Source organism: Chrysemys picta, chromosome 4 (genome assembly GCF_011386835.1).
Source record: "Chrysemys picta bellii isolate R12L10 chromosome 4, ASM1138683v2, whole genome shotgun sequence".
Classification (NCBI taxonomy): Eukaryota; Metazoa; Chordata; order Testudines; family Emydidae; genus Chrysemys; species Chrysemys picta.
Window position 1 is genome coordinate 131571286 of NC_088794.1, and position 20803 is coordinate 131592088.

At 43.2% G+C, this 20803-nt stretch overlaps 1 protein-coding gene across 30 annotated transcripts in view; it reads left to right on the top strand.

Moving 5' to 3' along the window:
• Window positions 1-20803, top strand: part of EVL (Enah/Vasp-like) — a 218628-nt gene that overhangs the window by 66980 nt on the left and 130845 nt on the right. The window lies entirely within an intron of this gene.

Genomic DNA, 20803 nt, shown 5'->3' on the forward strand with positions numbered 1-20803 from the left:
ATCATACATACATTTATAAACACCCCCCCATAAAGCCTTATGGGGTACACTGTCACACCGTGTATAAGTCAGCACAGCACAATTTGACATGCAAAATTTCATTGTCCCTAAAATTAATGGAATATTTTCAGCACATTTTTTTTAAAATGTTGATTGCCTCTTAATTGTGATAGGAATGCATCTAGCTTTCCCCCAGGGACAGTGTTATAAATGTACCAGGGCCCACGTAATCCCTGTTATCATGCTGACATCTGTGGCGCTACACCAGGGTTGAATTTGTTTCTGTATGTGTTAGGTTATATGTGTGTGGAAATATAAGGGGGCTGGTGTAGTGACTTTGCACATGCCAAAAAACTTGCAGACAGCAATGAGAACTCATGGCAGAAGTTAGTTGCCTTGATTCTGTCTCCTCCAGAAAGTCCAGGGATAGGGAGACCAATCCACTCGTCCACCAGAACTGTCGTCGCAGAGGGGAGCGTGAGGCAAATCGGTGTGGTCTTGCATTTGCAGCTAAACATATCAAGCAGTGGTCCATACAGATAACCATCACTCTTATATATTCTTCTTACTCTTAGTAGCAATGGGATGAGAATAGTACTGGTATCAAGTAGGACATATTAACACAGCTCTTACACTGTATAGGTTTAATTTTCCCATTCTTTAATATTTCAGTAAAAACTGTTCTTGATATGAATTCATTACTACAATAAAGGTCAGATCCACCACAGCACTTCTCCTTTCTGTCCTGTAGCTTAGCAGCATAAAACCAAACCAAACTGAAACTGATAGTCTAGAAAAACAGAAAACCAAACCTTGTAGATTAAGGAACGGAAATGTACATCTACATCTATAGTAACCTCAATTTGAAAGCCAGAGCTGCCCGAAGATCACCGCTTCTTCCAGTGAATTATCATAAGAATAGTCATTGTCTTTCTTCTGTAACAGCGCATTGCACCCCTGAATTGTGTGCCAATAAAATCCTTCTGGTTTCTGTTAGTGCCACCTATGCTGGGTGGCAGGGGGTGCTTTGGTGCAGCTGGCATCCTTTGGAGATTACAGGCATCAATTTCCAGATGCACAGAGCATCTACAGCACAGCCCGGGGAACTGGAACCTCAGTCAGTTCCTGAACCAAACGGGTTTTCATTTGACAGCACAAAGCCACTCTTAAGCATCAGTACTAGAAAGACCTTATCAGAATGTAATTGGATTCAGCATTGTTTTACAAATCTGAAATTAAACACTTTTCTTACAGCATTCATCTAGTACCCAGACTTGCTAGCTGGAAAGTTTTATTGATGCCTTGTATTTTCCAGGATGATAACATATTCCTTTTTTGCTGGTGAATCAGAAGAGTTCTTCCTACAACATTCCTTTTGAAAATAGTTAAGGCTTGAGCATTTGAATCTCTAAACTTGGCCCAAGATAGGACTGAAATGTAGAAGGACATAATGCAACAAGAGTATCCATTTGCACACATATATGGTCAGATCCTCCACTGATGGAAAATAGCATGGTAGTTTAGCACATGCACAATGTATTGTCCATAAGTAAAACTTGGAGGCCTTTTGAAATTTTTGGTCTGGAATGTCTTTCCCCGATATTTTGTTCCTCAAACACTAACCCCAATTCACAAAGGATTCTAGCCCTGACCGATGATAACCCTAGAATATTTAAATAAGTCCTAACCTAGAACAAGAACCCAATCACTCAGAGCAATTCCTGTCTAACTCAATAATGTGGAAGGTCTTGTATTCTCTAATCCCATTACGTTGGTGTGTTTCTCTTAACGTAGTTTACAGAGAGCCTGTCAGTTTCTGGCCTGGTCTATACTTAAAATATATACCAGTCTATCTATGTCGGTCAGGGGTCTGAAAAAACCATACCCCCTAGCAACATAGCTGTGCTTGCAAAACTGCTGGTGTAGATGCAGCTATGCTAACAGAAGAGGGCTTCTGTTGGTAGCTAACATCATTCAGGAGGTGATGTTCTGATACCACCAGACTGCTCCTTCTGTTGGTGCGCACACACACTACATCTGCACTAGGGGGTTATGCCAGCGTAGCAGTGCAGATATATTTATGCCAGCATGTCTGCCGTAGTGTAGACACTAACCCAGGAATCTATCCCTGCAACAAACCCCGTTGCCAACTCTGTCCACATATCTATTCAAGGGACACCATCATAGGACTAACCACATCAGCCACACCATCAGGGGCTCTTTCATCTGCACATCTACCAATGTGTGATATGGCATCATGTGCCAGCAATGCCCCTCTGCCATGTACATTGGCCAAACTGAACATTCTTATGCAAAAGAATAAATGGACACAAATCGGACGTCAAGAATTATAACATTCAAAAAACAGTTGGAGAACACTTCAACCTCCCTGGACACTCAAGAACAGACTTAAAAGTGGCAATTCTTCAACAAAAAAAACTTCAGAAACAGACTCCAATGAGAAACTGCGGAACTGGAATTAATTTGCAAACTGGATACCATCAAATTAGGCCAGAATAAAGGCTGGGAGTGGATGGGTCACTACAAGAACTAAAAACTAATTTCCTCCTACTGTTACTCACACCTTCTTGTCAACTGTTTGAAATGAGCCACGCTGATTACCACTACAAAAGTGATTTTTTCGTCCTGTTGATAATAGCCCACGTTAATTGAATTGTCTTGACCCCCCATTGGTAAGGCAACTCCCATCTTTTCATGTACTGCTATATATATCTTCCTACTGTATTTTCCACTCCATGTATCTGATGAAGTGGGTTTTAGCCCACGAAAGCTTATGCCCAAATAAATTTGTTCGTCTCTAAGGTGCCACAAATACTCCTTGTTTTTGCTGATTCAGAGTGATAGCCGTGTTAGTCTGTAACTTGCAAACTTTGTGAATAGTGATTATTGTCTTGAAATCTCAATCTGAGGTTTAGGCCCATCAACTCTTCTGGGTGAGCCATGCCACTAGGGGGAAGAGGTAGGTTGGGGAGCATCTCAAAGTAAAAGAATGCTACATGGAGAACTTGGGAACTGTGGGACTGACACTGGATTCCTTGGTAGGATGCTGGGATTCTGTAGGCAGTTCTACTGCCCTCATGCAGCCCCTAACCCCTATGCTCAGTGTAACTCTGATAAACCTTGCAGAGATGTTCAACAACTGTTAGTCCCATGATTTTGGTATGACAGTGATTAAAAAGAGCTGTCACCATGATTATTCCAGAAACCACAACAAAGATATTTCAACCACAAAAATAGTTTAGTAATAAATTAATTCATTAACATGTAATTACATTTATTTACAGCAGCCCTGGGTTTTGCAGTGCGCAGCTGCTTAGTCTTCAACAGCTTCACTTGAAAGCAGCACTGGCTTCAAAGACATCTAGTCCACCATCCTATTATCTGGAGAAAAATTATAATAGGATATCAGGGTTGAAAGGGACCTCAGGAGGTCATCTAGTCCCAACCCCCTGTTCAAAGCCGGACCAATTCCCAACTAAATCATCCCAGCCAGGGCTTTGTCAACCCTGACCTTAAAAACCTCTAAGGAAGGAGATTCCACCACCTCCTTAGGTAACCCATTCCAGTGCTTCACCACCCTCCTAGTGAAAAAGTTTTTCCTAATATCCAACCTAAACCTCCCCCACTGCAACTTGAGACCATTACTCCTTGTTCTGTCATCTGGTACCACTGAGAACAGTCTAGATCCATCCTCTTTGGAACCCCCTTTCAGGTAGTTGAAAGCAGCTATCAAATCCCCCCTCATTCTTCTCTTCTGCATACTAACCAATCCCAGTTTCCTCAGCCTCTCCTCAGAACTCATGTGCTCCAGCCCCCTAATCATTTTTGTTGCCCTCCGCTAGACTCTGTCCAATTTTTCCACATCCTTCTTGTAGTGTGGGGCCCAAAACTGGACACAGTACTCCAGATGAGGCCTCACCAATATCGAATAGAGGGGAATGATCATGTCCCTCGATCTGCTGGCAATGCCCCTTCATATACAGCCCAAAATGCCATTAGCTTTCTTGGCAACAAGGGCACACTGTTGACTCGCATCCAGCTTCTCATCCACTGTAACCCCTAGGTCCTTTTCTGCAGAACTGCATTCGGTCCCTAGTCTGTAACAGTGAATGGGATTCTTCCGTCCTAAGTGTCACTGAAATATTGGGTTTACCTAGCTGAGAGCTAATAACTGCCAGACAGGGATAAGGAAGAGTTGCTTTATTCTGCAGAAAAAAGGGGAGTCTTGCACTTTGGTACAAGTACTTTGTTTTACATATATTTTACAGATTTTTTTTATACACATTTAGACAAAGGCCCTTGCCGTGTTAACACTTGCTTAGTGGTTGTTAGACCCGTGCTTTTGCTATTTGGTCAGTGAAAACTGGCTTGGGGCTAGCTCCAACTACCTTAAGGCCTTGAAAAGGAAGACAGTTGAAAAGTTTAGGCTACTGTGTTTTTTAGGTGTCTGCTTTCCCTTAATGGATGTTGGGTGACATAACGGCTGCTAGCTTTTAAGGGGGGTTATTAGTAACTTTTACAGTCCCCCCCTTCAGGCCTGACAAGCTTAAAAATTGTCAGGCCCGTTACGCAATTTGCGATTAAGCGGGAGGGACAGATACTGGGTTTTTTTTATGGACAGCAGAGCTTTTGATTATAGCATTACATAGGCATTTGGCACATTGTATTATTATTATTTAAATAATACATAGAAAGAAAAGAAAGAAAAGAATTTATTTAACAATTGTTTGAAAAGCCCTGTAAACCATGACCCAAGGTCTGGAAGGAGGTTCTTAAAACTAAAGGTGTGATTAAGAGATACAGCATGGAAAACAACAGCAGCATTTTTAATGGCTTGTAAATTTTGCTTAATTAAGCTGGAATGATTAACATAGAAACAACATTTTTTTTTTAATGCGAGCACAAGCCCCCCCAATTCAGCATTTATAGCATTTAATATACGCTTATTTTGCAAAGCTATTTTTGCTACTTTATTAATTTTTTGTTTTAATTTTTGGAAAGCGTTTATTGATGAAAGCTATTTTTTTTTAGTTTTGCAGAAATATTTACTACTGCTTTTTTTACCCTTAACCCAGGAATGAGCACACGAACAAAGGAGTGAAACCCCGTTTGCCTGACTGCTAGGGGATTGTTGGCGCGTTTTGCTTGAGTTCTTATGGGAGGGGAGGGGGTGAAAAACTTATGGGAATAGCTGCTCAGGTTGAGGATTTGGCTGGAATTCAATGTGTCGTTTACTTGGACATTTGGTAACACCCGGGCCACACCACATCAACCTTGCCAACCTGGAGGGAGAGCTTTGTAGACACTGTGGCCACAGATAAAATACAAGCCAGGGGTCTTTAAATAGAGGGTAAGGGTATTACCCGCAACTTGATGGCGCCAGGTTACCCATTTATTCCAGCGGTAGGAGTTACTTATTAGGCGGTCCTGGCACCTCCAATGGGAAACATTTAAGTCTCCTAGGGCATGGGTATTATTTAAAATGGCCCCACAATACATAACCCCAAATATGTTAGCTGTGAAACTTGCAAGTGATTTTATGGACTCCGGGCATTCAGACATCCTTTCAAGGGATGTGTGGGACAACAGAATATTTATATAATACATGTTTTATTTATTTGACTCATATCCAGCTTCTCATCCACTGTAACCCCTAGGTCCTTTCCTGCAGAACTGCTGCCTAGCCATTCGGTCCCTAGTCTGTAACAGTGAATGGGATTCTTCCGTCCTAAGTGCAGGACTCTGTACTTGTCCTTGTTGAACCTCATCAGGTTTCTTTTGGCCCAATCCTCTAATTTGTCTAGGTCCCTCTGAATCCTATCTCTACCCTCCAGGATATCTACCAATCCTCCCAGTTTAGTGTCATCTGCAAACTTGCTGAGAGTGCAGTCCATGCCATCCTCCAGATCATTAATGAAGATATTGAACAAAACCGGCCCCAGGACTGACCCTTGGGGCACTCCGCTTGAAACCGGCTGCCAACTAGACATGGAGCCATTGATCTCTACCCGTTGAGCCCAATGATCTAGCCAGTTTTCTATCCACCTTATAGTCCGTTCATCCAGCCCATATTTCTTTAACTTGCCGGCAAGAATACTGTGGGAGACCGTATCAGAAGCTTTGCTAAAGTCAAGGAATAACACATCCACTGCTTTCCCCTCATCCACAGACCCAGTTATCTCCTCATAGAAGGCAATTAGGTTAGTCAGGCATGACTTGCCCTTGGTGAATCCATGCTGACTGTTCCTGATCACTTTCCTCTCCTCTAAGTGCTTCAGAATTGATTCCTTGAGGACCTGCTCCATGATTTTTCCAGGGACTGAGGTGAGGCTGACTGGCCTGTAGTTCCCCGGATCCTCCTCCTTCCCTTTTTTAAAGATGGGCACTACACAGGGCTGGCTCTAATTTTTTGCTGCCCCAAGCAGCAAAAAAAAGCGCCACCCCACCGAGCCCCACCCCCCCCGCCGAGCGCCGCGCCCCGCGCCGCCCCCCCCGCCGAGCGCCGCGCCACCAGGAAGCCCCCCCCCCGAGCGCCGCGCTCTATGCCACCCCCGCGCCACCGGAGCGCCCCCCCCCCTGCAGAATGCCATGCCGCGCTGCCCCCCACCACCCCAAGATTGGCCACCCCTTACCAGGTGCCGCCCCAAGCATGTGCTTGGTTGCCTGGTGCCTGGAGCCGGCCCTGGCACTACATTAGCCTTTTTCCAGTCATCCTCCCCCGATCACCATGAGTTTTCAAAGATAATGGCCAATGGCTCTGCAATCACATCCGCCAACTCCTTTAGCACCCTTGGATGCAGCGCATCCAGCCCCATAGACTTGTGCTCATCCAGTTTTTCTAAATAGTCCCGAACCACTTCTTTCTCCACAGAGGTCTGGTCACCTCCTCCCCATGCTGTGCTCCCCAGTGCAGCAGTCTGGGAGCTGACCTTGTTCGTGAAGACAGAGGCAAAAAAAGTATTGAGTACATTAGCTTTTTCCACATCTTCTGTCACTAGGTTGCCTCCCTCATTCAGTAAGGGGCTCACACTTTCCTTGACTTTCTTCTTGTTGCTAACATACCTGAAGAAACCCTTCTTGTTACTTTTAACATCTCTTGCTAGCTGCAACTCCAAGTGTGATTTGGCCTTCCTGATTTCACTCCTGCATGCCTGAGCAATATTTTTATACTCCTCCCTGGTCATTTGTCCAATCTTCCACTTCTTATACGCTTCTTTTTTGCGTTTAAGATCAGCAAGGATTTCACTGTTAAGCCAAGCTGGTCGCCTGCCATATTTACTATTCTTTCTACACATCGGGATGGTTTGTTCCTGCAACCTCAATAAGGATTCTTTAAAATACAGCCAGCTCTCCTGGACTCCTTTCCCACTCACATTATTCTCCCAGGGGATCCTGCCCATCAGTTCCCTGAGGGAGTCAAAGTCTGCTTTTCTGAAGTCCAGGGTCCGTATTCTGCTGCTCTCCTTTCTTCCTTGTGTCAGGATCCTGAACTCAACCATCTCATGGTCACTGCCTCCCAGGTTCTCATCCACTTTTGCTTCCCCTACTAATTCTTCCCGGTTTGTGAGCAGCAGGTCAAGAAGAGCTCTGCCCCTACTTGGTTCCTCCAGCACTTGCACCAGGAAATGTCCCCTACACTTTCCAAAAACTTCCTTCATTGTCTGTGCACCACTGTATTGCTCTCCCAGCAGATATCAGAGTGATTAAAGTCTCGCATGAGAACCAAGGCCTGCAATCTAGTAACTTCTGCTATTGTTTAATAATAGCCACTGGAAAGGCTGTGACAAGAGTGCACTGTATAGAGGCAAATAAAAGAAATAAAACATGTACCTTAGTAACAATTAATGTAGAAAACTTGCTGCCCAAATTGCTAAATCTATATGGGCCTCGTAGCACTAAATAGCCTTATTCGCCATTACCTTGAGTGGTAATTTATCCTTGTGTGACGTGGATATAAAACTCTATCACATCAGCTTTTTACCCCCACTTTGCAAGGGTGGAAATGGCAATACAAGCTGTAGAGGAGCAGAAATTGAGGCCCTAAGATTCTTCTGCCATGAAACTTCGTAAAGCCACCAAGATTTTCAACCTTCCTATGAAAAATAATTCTCCTCAGTGCTAAATTTGAGCCCATTGGTGTAGTGCCGCATTTCCTCCATAGTGCTATGGTGATTGTCAGACTTGAAAGAAGGACCTGGCTGGAGCTCCTTATTTGACAGTAGATGTGGCATGGTGAGGCTGCTCTGACCTGTCGGACTACAGCACTAGATGGGAAACAGAAAAAGAAACTTCAAGTATGTGAGATGCAGATGTTTGGTTTTTTTCAGAGACCTTTTCAAGCCATTTATGTTCTAAATCTATCATACCTTTGAAGTTGTGTGTTGAAATGGGAATTCTGCTCTTTATTCTACCTGTGCCTGTGTCTTGAGAGGACTTTGGACCCTTGAGGTTCTGCCACCCAAGGAGAGTCTGAGTGAAAACCCTCGCTCCCTCCTGTGCTTTCTGGCAGGATTCAGGCAGGACAGGGAAGGGGTCTAGGAGATGGAGGGAGCTGAAACTCATCAGGCAGTTGTGGGCTATGGCAGAGAGGAAGCTGCCCCAATCGCATGAGGAGCAGACTGTGTGTCAGAAGCTCAGAACAAGGTCTCTGTCTGTGTTTGTGCTCTAGAAAGGAAGAACTTTTATTTTGGAGCTGTTTGTTACCTTGGTGTTTGGGGGGCAAATGTGTGCCTGAAAGAGCACAAGCTGTGACCTCACTTTTGTGGAGTGTTGCTTTTAAATTGAGAATTCTATTAACTAGTACTGTGCACATCTCTGTGGGTGCCATGATCATACCATGTGGACAATATTTGTCTCCTCCTTACAGATTGCTCTTTAAAAATTATTCAGGGAATTGGGGAAAGTGAACTTCTTAACTTACCTTCAGCAGGCGGTTGTTTTGTTAAAAGATGTTTACATCATCCTTCATTTCTGCTGTTAAGTGCTCTGTTCTTTCCCTTCAGAATGCTTACGTTGTTGGAACACTAATGCATATTAATTCATTCTGTAAACAGCTACTGTTGGCCCCAACTCCAATTTCGTGTTCTCAGTTAGACTCTTTGGGGCCATCCTTTCAACACACAGAATATGAATGACTCCAGTTAAATCAGTGGAACTCCTATGCATTCCAGGCACCTTTTTGCTTTCTCCCATGCCATCCCTTACGTATGCAAGGAGCTCCCCAAGTCACCACTTTGTCCTTCAAGTCCCTTAAACTGTCCTGTGCTATGAGACCTACAGCTATGAGACCAGGAGAGGTTGCAACGGTTAAGCAACTGGCATGCTTTGCCCACAGCCGAGCACGGTATCCATAGTCCTCTCATTGCTATCTTGTGCTGTCCCCCTTCCCTCATCATGTCTGTTCGTTTGTTGTTTTCACCTGTTCTCTCCCATCTTACACTTAGATTGTTAGGCCTTTGGGACAGGGACTGTCTTTTATGTTTGTACAGTGCTTAGCACAATATGGAGCCTGATCTCTGATTGGAGTTCTTAGGTTCCCCTGCAATAAAAATAATAAATTTAAATAATAATAAATCCTGCAAGGGGTGGGGAGTAGAGCTGTTTGGCCTGATTCACTTCTCGTGCAAGTGTAAGCCACGAATGACTCTTCCAAAGTCAATGGAGTTTTACCAGTGTAAAGCAGATAGGAGAGGAGAATCAGGCCCCTGATTTTGAAGCTACTGTAATTGTCATGCTGGCTCCTGAAAATACAGCCTTTTGGATGCAAACGATTCTTTGGGCTATTTACTGTTACTTTGATGGTGAATAGAAAGTAACATAGTTGCTGTGCTGTGGGGAACAGACTAGTCAGTTCATCACTCCATGGAAGCACATGGGCTGGAACTAGGAGTGCTGTGGCACCCCCCTGGCTTGAAGTGGTTTCCATTATATGCAGGGTTTACAGGTTGGTTCAATGGCTCTCAGCACCTCCACTATACAAATCATTCTAGCACTCTTGCATGGAAGTGAAAGTTACATTACACTACAGCTGTGCTCCCTTATCCCCCTAGCTTTAAGATCTTCCCGTTATGCTCTATATTCATGTATCTATTTGATTTCTCTGGGCCCCACCCCAGAAGAGATCTCCGCTTCCACCCAGCCCTTAGCCACCCTATCTTCCCCTCATATGTCCTGCTTTCCACAGCTTTTTCTCTGAGCTACCCACCTATGGGCACCCCAACAATCCTAGCTACCCCTCCAGTCACCTCCACATAGCTAGCCCCTAGAAGCCCCCTGGATATCACACAAGCCTTTTCCCCTATGGCTGCTTTTAAGATTTTCTCATCACCCTGCATATTCATATATCTATTTGTTTTCTCTGGGGGCAGCAAGGAACTTTTTTCACAGGGACAGACGATCACATGCCCTTTCTTCTCTGCAACGTTCTAATAGGCTGCTCTAGGAGGGATTGCTCTCAGTACATTGAACCCATCATCTCAGAGACTCTTAGTGAGCTAGTAATTACTGTGGCGCACACCTTCTCTATGCTGTGCAGGAAGCACGTGTAAGTGAATCCATGGCAGAACAGCTGGGGGTTCAGGGACATTCTGGAGATACAAAGTCTATGCTGTACTTCCAGAGCTCTTTGAGTTTAGGGGGCTCCCATGACATCAGGAATGCAGGATTGGTCCTCGGGAGACAACCACAGAAACTCCACGTATTTGAAAGAAAGGAGATTGGCTATCACCCATGAAATCCATGTGTAATGGTGAGCACATTCAATAAGTGGAGGTAGATTGGCACTGGAAACAGAGAGAGAATATTCTACAATAACTTTTATTTAATTTTGACCTGTAAATTCGAAATGCCCGTCCGTCACTGGGTACTTTCACTGTGCTTACAACATACAATAGCAAATGTATCCATCAAGGGAATAGAATAAAGTACAATACAATATATCCTGCAGCATATTTATAAATGACCAGAAGTAACTGGTTTCATGCTTAGGTGAGTCTCACATACATGAATGCACTAACGAACCCATATACCCCACATATTCCTGGTCATTTTTTTTTAATTGTTCGTACAAAACCCACTGTAAAACTGGACTATATTGAAGCTAGGAGGAAATACTACAATCGGCAGCATAAAATGAGTTCCTGTATTGCCAGTTGGTCTTACTGAATGATCTGTCTGTGGTTTTTGTTATCAGTAAAATAAATTAAACTCTGAATCGATGAGCACTTGAATATTTAAAGGCCCCAGTGTGCAATGCGGGGATGCTGTGATCTTTAGAAGGACTGACAGCTTTCCCTCTGGCTATTAACATGTCTGCTTTATACAACATAAATGTCAGAATTGCTACTAGCCTAATTAGAGCAGTAGGTCAACCACTGTCTTTCTCTGTATAGGAGCCTGGGCCATTAGCGACATTAAAGAGAGCTTCTTTGTTGATTTTTTTTCATTTTATCCTGTAATATCCTTAAAATGTTGTATTTCAGAATGTGGCATCACTGATTATAGCAAAAAGGGCTTCTATAGGGGATGGCACTGTAAAAGACAGTTTCACCCTCTACCCCCTCTTTGAAAACATGAACCATAATGTATGGACTAGCTGTGATAATGACAGGCCCTTAGGTTTGACCTACATGGGCGAGGAACATTGATTTATTTTTGTTCCAAAGCAAAATGTACATTCAAAATGACAGTTTAAGCAATAGCAGCATTATAGATCCTAAGACCTATACAGAGAGAGAAACATGATTTCCTTTCAACTTACTGAAGGATAAATACTCTAGCTGTTTCAAACTATTTTCTGTTAACTTGCAAGCAAAATAAAATTGCCATAATCTTATCCTTTCCTTACTTTAATGGAGAAATCAATTTGTTGTTTTGGGTTTTTAAGTGGAATTTAGCAGTTGTGGCTTTTCCATTTAAGATTTAGAAAACAGTGGCGCTCATATTGAATGTATGAAAGATGTGATCACTGTTTACAGTTTAAACCATTAATTTTCTGATGGTTTCTTCAATTGCTTCTTGTGCAATGCATGTCTTGATAGGTGAAATGGCAAGCAAAGTTAGGGGAACAGAATGCAAATTATTTAAACCCAGCTGGGCAGGACTTTTTTTTTTAATCATTATATAAGGTGTTGAATTTTACAGTGGACATCCTTTGTGCAAAATTGCAGCATTTTTCAGTGAAGTGGGCAATATTCAAGTGCACAAACAGTGATATAATGTTCAGATCAAAGCCTGTACACTGCAGTTGTTTCTTTGATGGGAGGATATCAGCAGCAGGCAGGCAGATTTCATCTTTCACCAATGCTGAGTCTATAATTTCTCTTCAAAGAGAAACTTGCCATGGATCCACATGCAAGTCCTGGATAGGCCCTGACGAAGGCTGAAGTTCTGTGGGGTATGGTTCTGGTCTTTCTTTATCATGTTATCACTAGCACTCAGTTGTTTTCATTGCTTAGCCCTGAGTACCCATCCTTGATTCTTCCTGCTGTATGCTGTTACTCCCCTTTTCATATAATGGATTGGATTGGTTACATTCAATTTATTGAAGGCCAAATTTGCACTCACTCATACCCACAGGTAAATCTGAGTAAACAGGCTTTGCACAGGGTGATTTAAAGAAGGCTGAAGGAAGAAGAATTCTCTCACCTAACCCAATGGCTTGTGCTGCTACTACAAATTAAAGACATCATGAGCAGCTGGAGGCTTCTGATGCCGAGGCTTTAGGCCTGAAGATCTGTGTAGTGGGGCATCCATTGGCCACGCCATGACACACCTCCAGTCTGAGAGACAGCAGAGCCCTGTGGCATGCAGAGTGTGGGGAGGCCTGCAGCCACTGAGTGGCCTCTCTGTGGCTCACCCACCCTTGCAGTAGAAGTGTAGCATTTCCACTTAGGCCTGATTAAGGAGCTTCTGTGCCCATCCTGGGAATGGCAGCTTCAGTGCAATGTGAAGGAAGGAGAAAGGGGTGGTATCAGCATTTGGTGGATAACAGTTATTTGTTCCAGTTCTAGCCCATTCGTATTAGCTGTTTGCAGCTGAGTATCCTTCTCCTGCATGTAACTCAGGGCGCTCTGACTCATGTGCATATACTCTAAGCCTGCTTATTGCTTTCCTTATGTCCCCTCCTCTTCTTATACTTAAATGCACCGTTCATTTCAGTGTTATGCTGAGGAGAAAATTAGTCCTGGATCCTTTTGCAAACTATCAAAGCTGTGTGTGTGTGTGTGTGTGTGTGTGTGTGTGTGTGTGTGTGATATATATCACATTCTTACTTGTAAGTTAAAAGATGAGAAGCTGAAATAGGTTAAAATCACAAGCAATGCCACAGAAGAGGCAGGGCCAGCTCTAACTTTTTTGCCACCCCAAGCAAAACAAAAGAGTGCCGCCCCGCCGTAACACCCCCCCCCCCCGAGCACCCCGCCGAAACGCGCTGCCCCGCCGAGCGCCGTGCCGCCAAAACAAAAACACCACACACACCCCAGCGCCGCCTGGCCTAAACAAAAACAACAACAAAAACACCTCGAGCGCTGCCCCGCCAAACCAAAAAAAAAAAAACCCCCGAGCGCCCCAAGATTGGCCGCCCCTTACAAGGTGCCGCCCCAAGCACGTGCTTGGTCGGCTGGTGGCTGGAGCCGGCCCTGAGAAGAGGGATCTTCATTCCCCTTCCTGCCTCAATCTCATTTCTGCCCCTCCCTCCTCCTACCCCCAAGCGGGCAGTTTTCTGCAGTGCTGCCTCTGTAGAAATTGAAAATCAAATGAAGGGATGTTTTCCATTTATAGGAGAGATTCATGGCTTGCTACTGTGTTCTTTTCTTTGTGGGGTGGTTGTCATTCCATGGAAAACGAAAGCTCTTGATTCCCCCAGACATACACGGTAGTTGCAGATTTATTTTGCCCTTTTCGAAAAAGATGGGCCGTTTCTGCCAAATTAGTTGTGGCGGATCTGTGGCCAGGGGCCACTCTTCAACGGGAATGGAATTAAAACCACCTCACTCATTTCCAGTGGGAACTGCAGCTGTATGTTCTGTCTGGGATTGTCAAAAAAAAGCCTGAGGTGTTAGGCACCAAACTCCCACTGAATTTCAAAGAGGTCTGGGCACCTAACTCCCGTAGGCCTTTTTGAAAATCCCAGCTAAACAGTAAAGACTTGTCTGCACACAACTGGAACTGAAATAACTGCATATGGTTTAACTCAGACCATTCATTATTTCTCTGCAGGCCTGTGTCTGGACACTCTTATTTCAGAATTAGTGTCATGATTTGATTAATTTCAGGCAATGCAAAAATCACTTTTAATTTGGATTGAGTGTCCATACACAGGCTTGCACCAAAATAACATAAGGTGTGAATTAAAACTGATTTAATTATTTTGGTGCCAGTTTGTATGTAGACGTATGCAAGAGGCAAAGATTATAATCAGCTTTTTGATTTATCCCATCAAATGGCAATGTTTCTTTCTGGGCCAGAGTGTGGTGAGCATTTACTCATGTGAGTGTATAAATAAGGGTTTTGCAGTCACCATAAGTAGGTCAACTGTACAATAGTTCCCACCCACTAAAATAGAATTGCACAGCTGGCTATATGCAGCACTGTTTTCTTTTCATGTCTTCCTGACCACCCACCCTATATCATTCCATCCCTCTGAATTATTGTGAAGCTACTGTGGGAAACACAGCCCCAGCCTAGGGGGATTAGTGAGACTGGCTGGAATTCTGCTTCTCTGCTCTTCGCAGTAGAGGCAAATTTTCTATAGCAATTACATTTCAAATTCTTCTAGTGCCTGTAGCTAGGTACCATTATAAATACTGATATGCATTGTTTTTGTAGCCCTGTTGGTCCCTGGTTCTTAGAGAGACAAGGTCGGTGAGCTAATATCTTTCATTGGACCAACTCTCACCAGTGGAAGTTGGTGTAATAAATGATATTACCTCCCCCACCTTGTCTCTATAAATACAGATAGACCTTTATCATAGAACACTGGATTTGAAACAGCTTTGATGTGCATTGTAATCGACAGCACTGCCAGGTGTGAGTGCTGTCTAGAGATAGCCGATAGTATGCTCTGTGCAGCACAGACTCAGAGGCAAATGCTGGAGGCACTCAGAGCACAAGGCCACTGAAGGCTCTAGCAGTGGGTTGCCATTAAACACTCCCAGACTTAGTACGTGAAGGAGGATGCTTTCCCAAGGCTAGCAGGAAGGCACAATGCCTTAAGCTGTTACAATGAAGGCTTAACATTGGACGTTTCTAACTCAGGGCTACCTCCAGCTCCACTGAAATCAAGAGGAGCAAGATCAAGCCCTCAGCCCCTGGGGGCACTCTAGTACAGAAGTATAATGGTGACCGTGCTCCATGGGCTCCTCCAGTCCATCTCTGTTGTGCTGAAGGAAAAGGAAGTGACATGCAGAGTACAGAGAGCTCAGGGATAGAGCATGTGAGGTTGGAGCAGCAGGCGGGAAGAGGCAGATTGGAAGCCAGGTGTAGACAGAAGGCAAGGGAACAGGTAGCCTGAGAGCTGGGACAAGGAGGCTGGGTGAAAAGCCAAGCAGGGGGAGCAGACTGTGGCTGGCACATCTGGTTAACAGGCCAACATGGAGAGGCCCCCAGCAACACCACGGCCAACTGTTGACCAGATGTGTAGTTCAAGGCCTGTCCTGCTGTTACTGCCCCCCTGCCAGCCAAAGCCTGCTGGCCATGGTGGTAAATGACTCCAGCTGGTTCTGAGAATCTCATGGTTACCTGGTAAATAATGTGTTCGCATGGTTAAAATACTGGTCGTGAAGATAGTTTAAGAGCTATAATCCTTCCTTTGCTGTACCAAAGGAAACTGATTGTTTGGGCTTGTGAGATTGGCTGTCTGAAATATTACCGATAGGGCCCAAATCCTGAGTCCACTTACCTGGGAATATCAGGCCCCAAATTTACATGGATGATGAGCTGTCACTGTGCACATTAAGTGCTGCTTTGGCTGCCAGGAAAATAGGATGCTACTCTCTTCCTCCCAGAGGGCATCACAAAGCAGGGAAGGTGCGTCCAGTACATCCAAGTGGGACAGTAGCTTGTGTGGCTTACACACCGGTGACTGAACTGAGGAACCTCCATAGCTAAAAGCATGAGTCTTTGTTACCTGAGCTTCAGGGCCAGACTTTGTAGCTGGACCTATATCCTCTGTGGACTGGGCAGAGAGGGGGAGACACAACCCACTAGCGTACATGGCTTGACACTGATTTAGGAGGGGAACAGTGATCCATTGGCACCATGGACATGAAGTACATATTAAGATGGGGATTCTCATCCTCAGCTTCACTGTGGAAATACATTTGCATGTGAGCAGGGCCCTTTCACTTGGGCTTATCTGCGTTTTCTGAGATTATAATTATTATTAAATATTATAGTGGCACCCAGAGTCCCTAATCAGAATCCGGTCCCCAGGGAGCCAGACACTGTGCAGACATACCGAACGTGATGTGCTCTGCCCCAAATAGCTTAGAGTCTAAGAATGAGTCTAAAGTCTCAAAGAACCTAACAAAGCAACACTAGGTTTTATTCTTATTCATTTGAAAACTGTGTGAATGTAATTCTAAGTGGGGATAAAAGCGAGAGCAATGGGCATATGTAATAGACATGAATAGCTTTTGTTTTTATTTTTTTTAGGGGGGAGGGGATTGTTGAAGACTCACTTTTTTTAAAACAACTATGCTGGTCAATTGATCAATTGGAACTGGTACACAGCACTATACAGGTGGCAGATGGAAGGACATAAGAAATCTTGGAAACAACTTGAGGTGGCAGTTCTGCACCTACAAGTCTTACTTGAATCTGAGGCTACATCTACACTACGGGGGGGGGGTCGATTTAAGATACGCAAATTCAGCTACGCGAATAGCATAGCTGAATTCGACGTATCGCAGCCGACTTACCCCGCTGTAGGGACGGCGGCAAAATCGACCTCTGCGACTTCCCGTCGACGGCGCTTACTCCCACCTCCGATGGGACGCGATAAATCGATCCCCGAGAGATCGATTTCTACCCGCCGATACAGGCGGGTAGTGTAGACCTAGCCTAAGTTACAAAAGGTCCACAAAAAATATGCTAGGGAAAATGACAGATTCCAGGAACTGCTTAATGCAGAGCTGTAAGCGGAAACATTCCACACTCAAGGCCAAGATAATTTTCCGTGCAAGATGGGGAAGTTTTGTTTTCACTTATCATGTATTTCACAAAAGTGTTCTCAAAATTCACTGCCTGATTTCCAGCTATGGTTGTATTATTAAGTAAATAAGGACCATTGTTTGGGTGTTAGAAGCCAGTCATCCTAAACATAGAAAGAGATGAAACAGGCAAGGAGGGCAGAAGTATTGAAGAGAAAAGGCTTATGGCAAAAATGCAGACATTACTTTAGAAAAAGGGCTGTTTGAAACTAATGCTCCCTAACCCAGTTCCACTGCCTGTCATGACTGCAAGCTGGATTTGAAAGGGAGTCTCAGAGGTCAATGTTTTATCCATTAAGCTGTAACTACCTAAACTGAGTATGCTGCCCAAGAGATGATACAGAGTCTTGACTGATTTGTATTCTGTTTGCATGTTGGGGAGTTGGCTTAAACAGACCAAATAACAATAAGATATTCCTCAGATGATAACAGACCGATTATAAAGTTCACCACATGCGATTGTGCTGTGAGTTAAAGTTATTTGATATATGTAGGGTGACCAGATGACCCGATTTTATAGGGACAGTCCCAATTTTTGGGTCTTTTTCTTATATAGGCTCCTATTCCCCTCTACCCCCGTCCCGATTTTTCACATTTGCTATCTGGTCACCCTAAATGTATGTGATTATTTGCATGCATAAAGCAAAACCCCACATGTGTGTAAAAATTGTCTATCTGATATGAACATTCAAACCTATGCGTGTGCACAAAAAAGAAACCCATTTAAAGTGTGTCCTGAAAGTCAGAACAATAATCATCAAAAGAAGTGGGAAGTCAGGTAGGTTTTATTGTTTGTTTGTTTCTTTGAGGCCAGGGGAATGAAGACAGGTATAAGATTGTGGGTTTTTTTCCAATATGTCTTCAATTGGCTGTTGAAGCACTGGATGAAAAAGCAAATGTAAATAACCTACAGAATATGATTTTTAAAAACTATTAAAACATGGGAATGAACATTTTGGGCTAGTGTTATTCAGTGGTTAAAGCAAAGGACTGAGATCCAGATTAATCTCTCTCACACTTGGTCATATAACCAAAGCTATCAACTCATTGTGTGACTTTGGGATCAAGGTCTGATCAGCTTAAACCAATAAGATCTCCCCATGAGATCTTAGCTCCTTAGGCCTCAGTCTGCAAAGCTGTAAAATTGACTTAAAACTGAATTCCACCTTGACTATGTGATTATATTACATTTAAAAAAAAATGTTTCCAGGGGAAATATCCTCCTTCCCAGTGCTAAGTTGTCCCAGGACATAATCAAAAGTGCCAAAATAGCAACCTCTTTTTAAACTCTTCTTAGACCCGATCCAGTGGAAATTTTTCTGTCGACCCTAATGGGCTTTGGGCATATGCTCATACCAGCACTTCTGCCACTATATGCAGGCAAACACCTTTACATTTACCTCATTCAGACCAAAATAAGAAGATTATGTACACTAAATTGAGGGTCCAAAATCTCAGCTGGCATAAATTGGTCTAGTTCCATTGACCTCTTTGGAGCTACACCCATATAAACCAACTGAAAATCTAGCCCCAGATGAATAGAACAAGAACAAAGGATTAGATTACAATTCACCATAATGCTCTCAGACACTAAACTGTCAAACCTGCCAATCCACCTAAAAAGTGTGGCTTACAGAGGCAAGCTTCTAGCCACCACAAGCCAATCATTCCCTGCCCCTCCATGTGCTCTGAGAAGTATCACTATTGAAAAATACATTGCTATAACAATCTTATCTAACGCTAGGCATTTATTTGGGATTGGCACTGTCCTACACGATATCCCCTTTATAACCTTGACACATTCCTTCCTAACTCTACTTCCTTCCTTAAACATTAAAGATAATTTAGCTCTCCTACAGAACATTACCTTCGTTTTTATGATAATACTTTGGGGTCTGTTTTTTGTAATGAGAGGTTCTTACTCATTGGGAAAGCACTTTCCAAATTTATCAAACCCATGCTCAATCTCAGGCAGTTTGACCTATTGTACCCCTTTTCCTTTCAGCCCTCTGCTGGGGGCGGGAGGAGGGAACAAAACAATACAAACCACAATGAATATTCTCTCTCATTACCTCTGCAGCTCTCTCATGTTTTCATCTCAGTCTAATGCCCCTTACTTCACATGACCTAATCGTGTCTTCACACTTGATAACTGTTATACCTCACTTATTCATGCATTTCTAGAGTACTTATGATAAAAGCATTTCCATTAGTATCCAGAAGGCTGGGTCATGGTGCCCTTGCCACAATACATGGATCTTACAGATTAAGTAAAACATGATATACAGGTTACACTGCTCAGCAGTTTTGCTTCTGGTGTTGGATAGCATTGGAAATAAGTTAAATCTAAAAATGAGCAACTATAAAACTTTCTGTAAGAGGTTCCTAGTCTCTGTTTTTTCATGATCGTAAAATTAATATACTTCTTAGCTATTTAAATTTTTTAAAAGATAGAATCTCTTTAAATAAAAGGAAGGAAATAACACATGCAGCTCACCTTGCCTGCTGTCTACAGTTGTTAAAACTATTTGTGATAACCTTATTTACTGAGGTAAACGGAAATGTACAGGGTAAAAGTGAAAGTAACTGCTGTAGACCAGATGTTCATTGATATTTGGTTCAATGTATGCAAGAATGTCTCTGGACACTCTTGTAATTAGAAATGGGTGTTAGCCAACATCCAGAACATAAATAGCTGCTCTTGAAACCTAGATCATGGTCTACCTTTTATCTGAAATGTTTTAACAGGAAAAAATTAAGTAAATCTCTTACAGAAATTAAAAGCGACAGTGCAGAGCTGGACATAAAACATTCTGTACCTTCTTAGTCCTCAACATCTAATTCAAAAAGGCAGGAAAACATTAGAAATGAGCCAAAGCCCATTGAAGTGAAAGAGAGTCTTTTTGTTGACTTCAGTTGGTTTTGGATCAGACCCATAGTGCATGGTTGTTTCTAAATAGAAATATGGAGCTACACAGTTTCATCCTTAACTTGCAGGCTCTCCACACTTGGAACCACTGTTAGCTATAATGCCAGTTCTGACAGCCAAGAGATTGCAAAATTAGGCCTTTTCGGGCTAAAATGTAAACGGCAATGTCCCTTTTATATCGACTGTAAAATGTCTGACACTCAGAATCCCATGTCTTTTCATATTTTAAGGGGAATATTTTCTGTATTATATTAAATAACCTGCAATTAAATCGTGGTGCTCCAGTTGTTATGAAATTGCTGATTTGTGGTTGTGCAATTAGCTGACTACAACATAAATGGCATTATACATATTCTGTACATGAAGTGGGAGATTATGGTCTATGAATTGTTCCATTGCTGCTTAGAGTGGGGTCTGGCTCATTCCCATAAACTGTGATACAAGGGCTGAGGAGAATTTAAGGCAACCACAGAGTTAATTCCTTGTAATTCAGCATCTCTAATACAGTACTTAAATTGCTAACGTGATACAAGCTATTTGTATCATCAAACAAAATAGGCTGCCCCTTTGAAAGCAGATGAGGCCTGCTCCTGCTGTGAAGCCAATGAGAGTTTTGCTGTTTGACATACAGCGGAGCAGCATT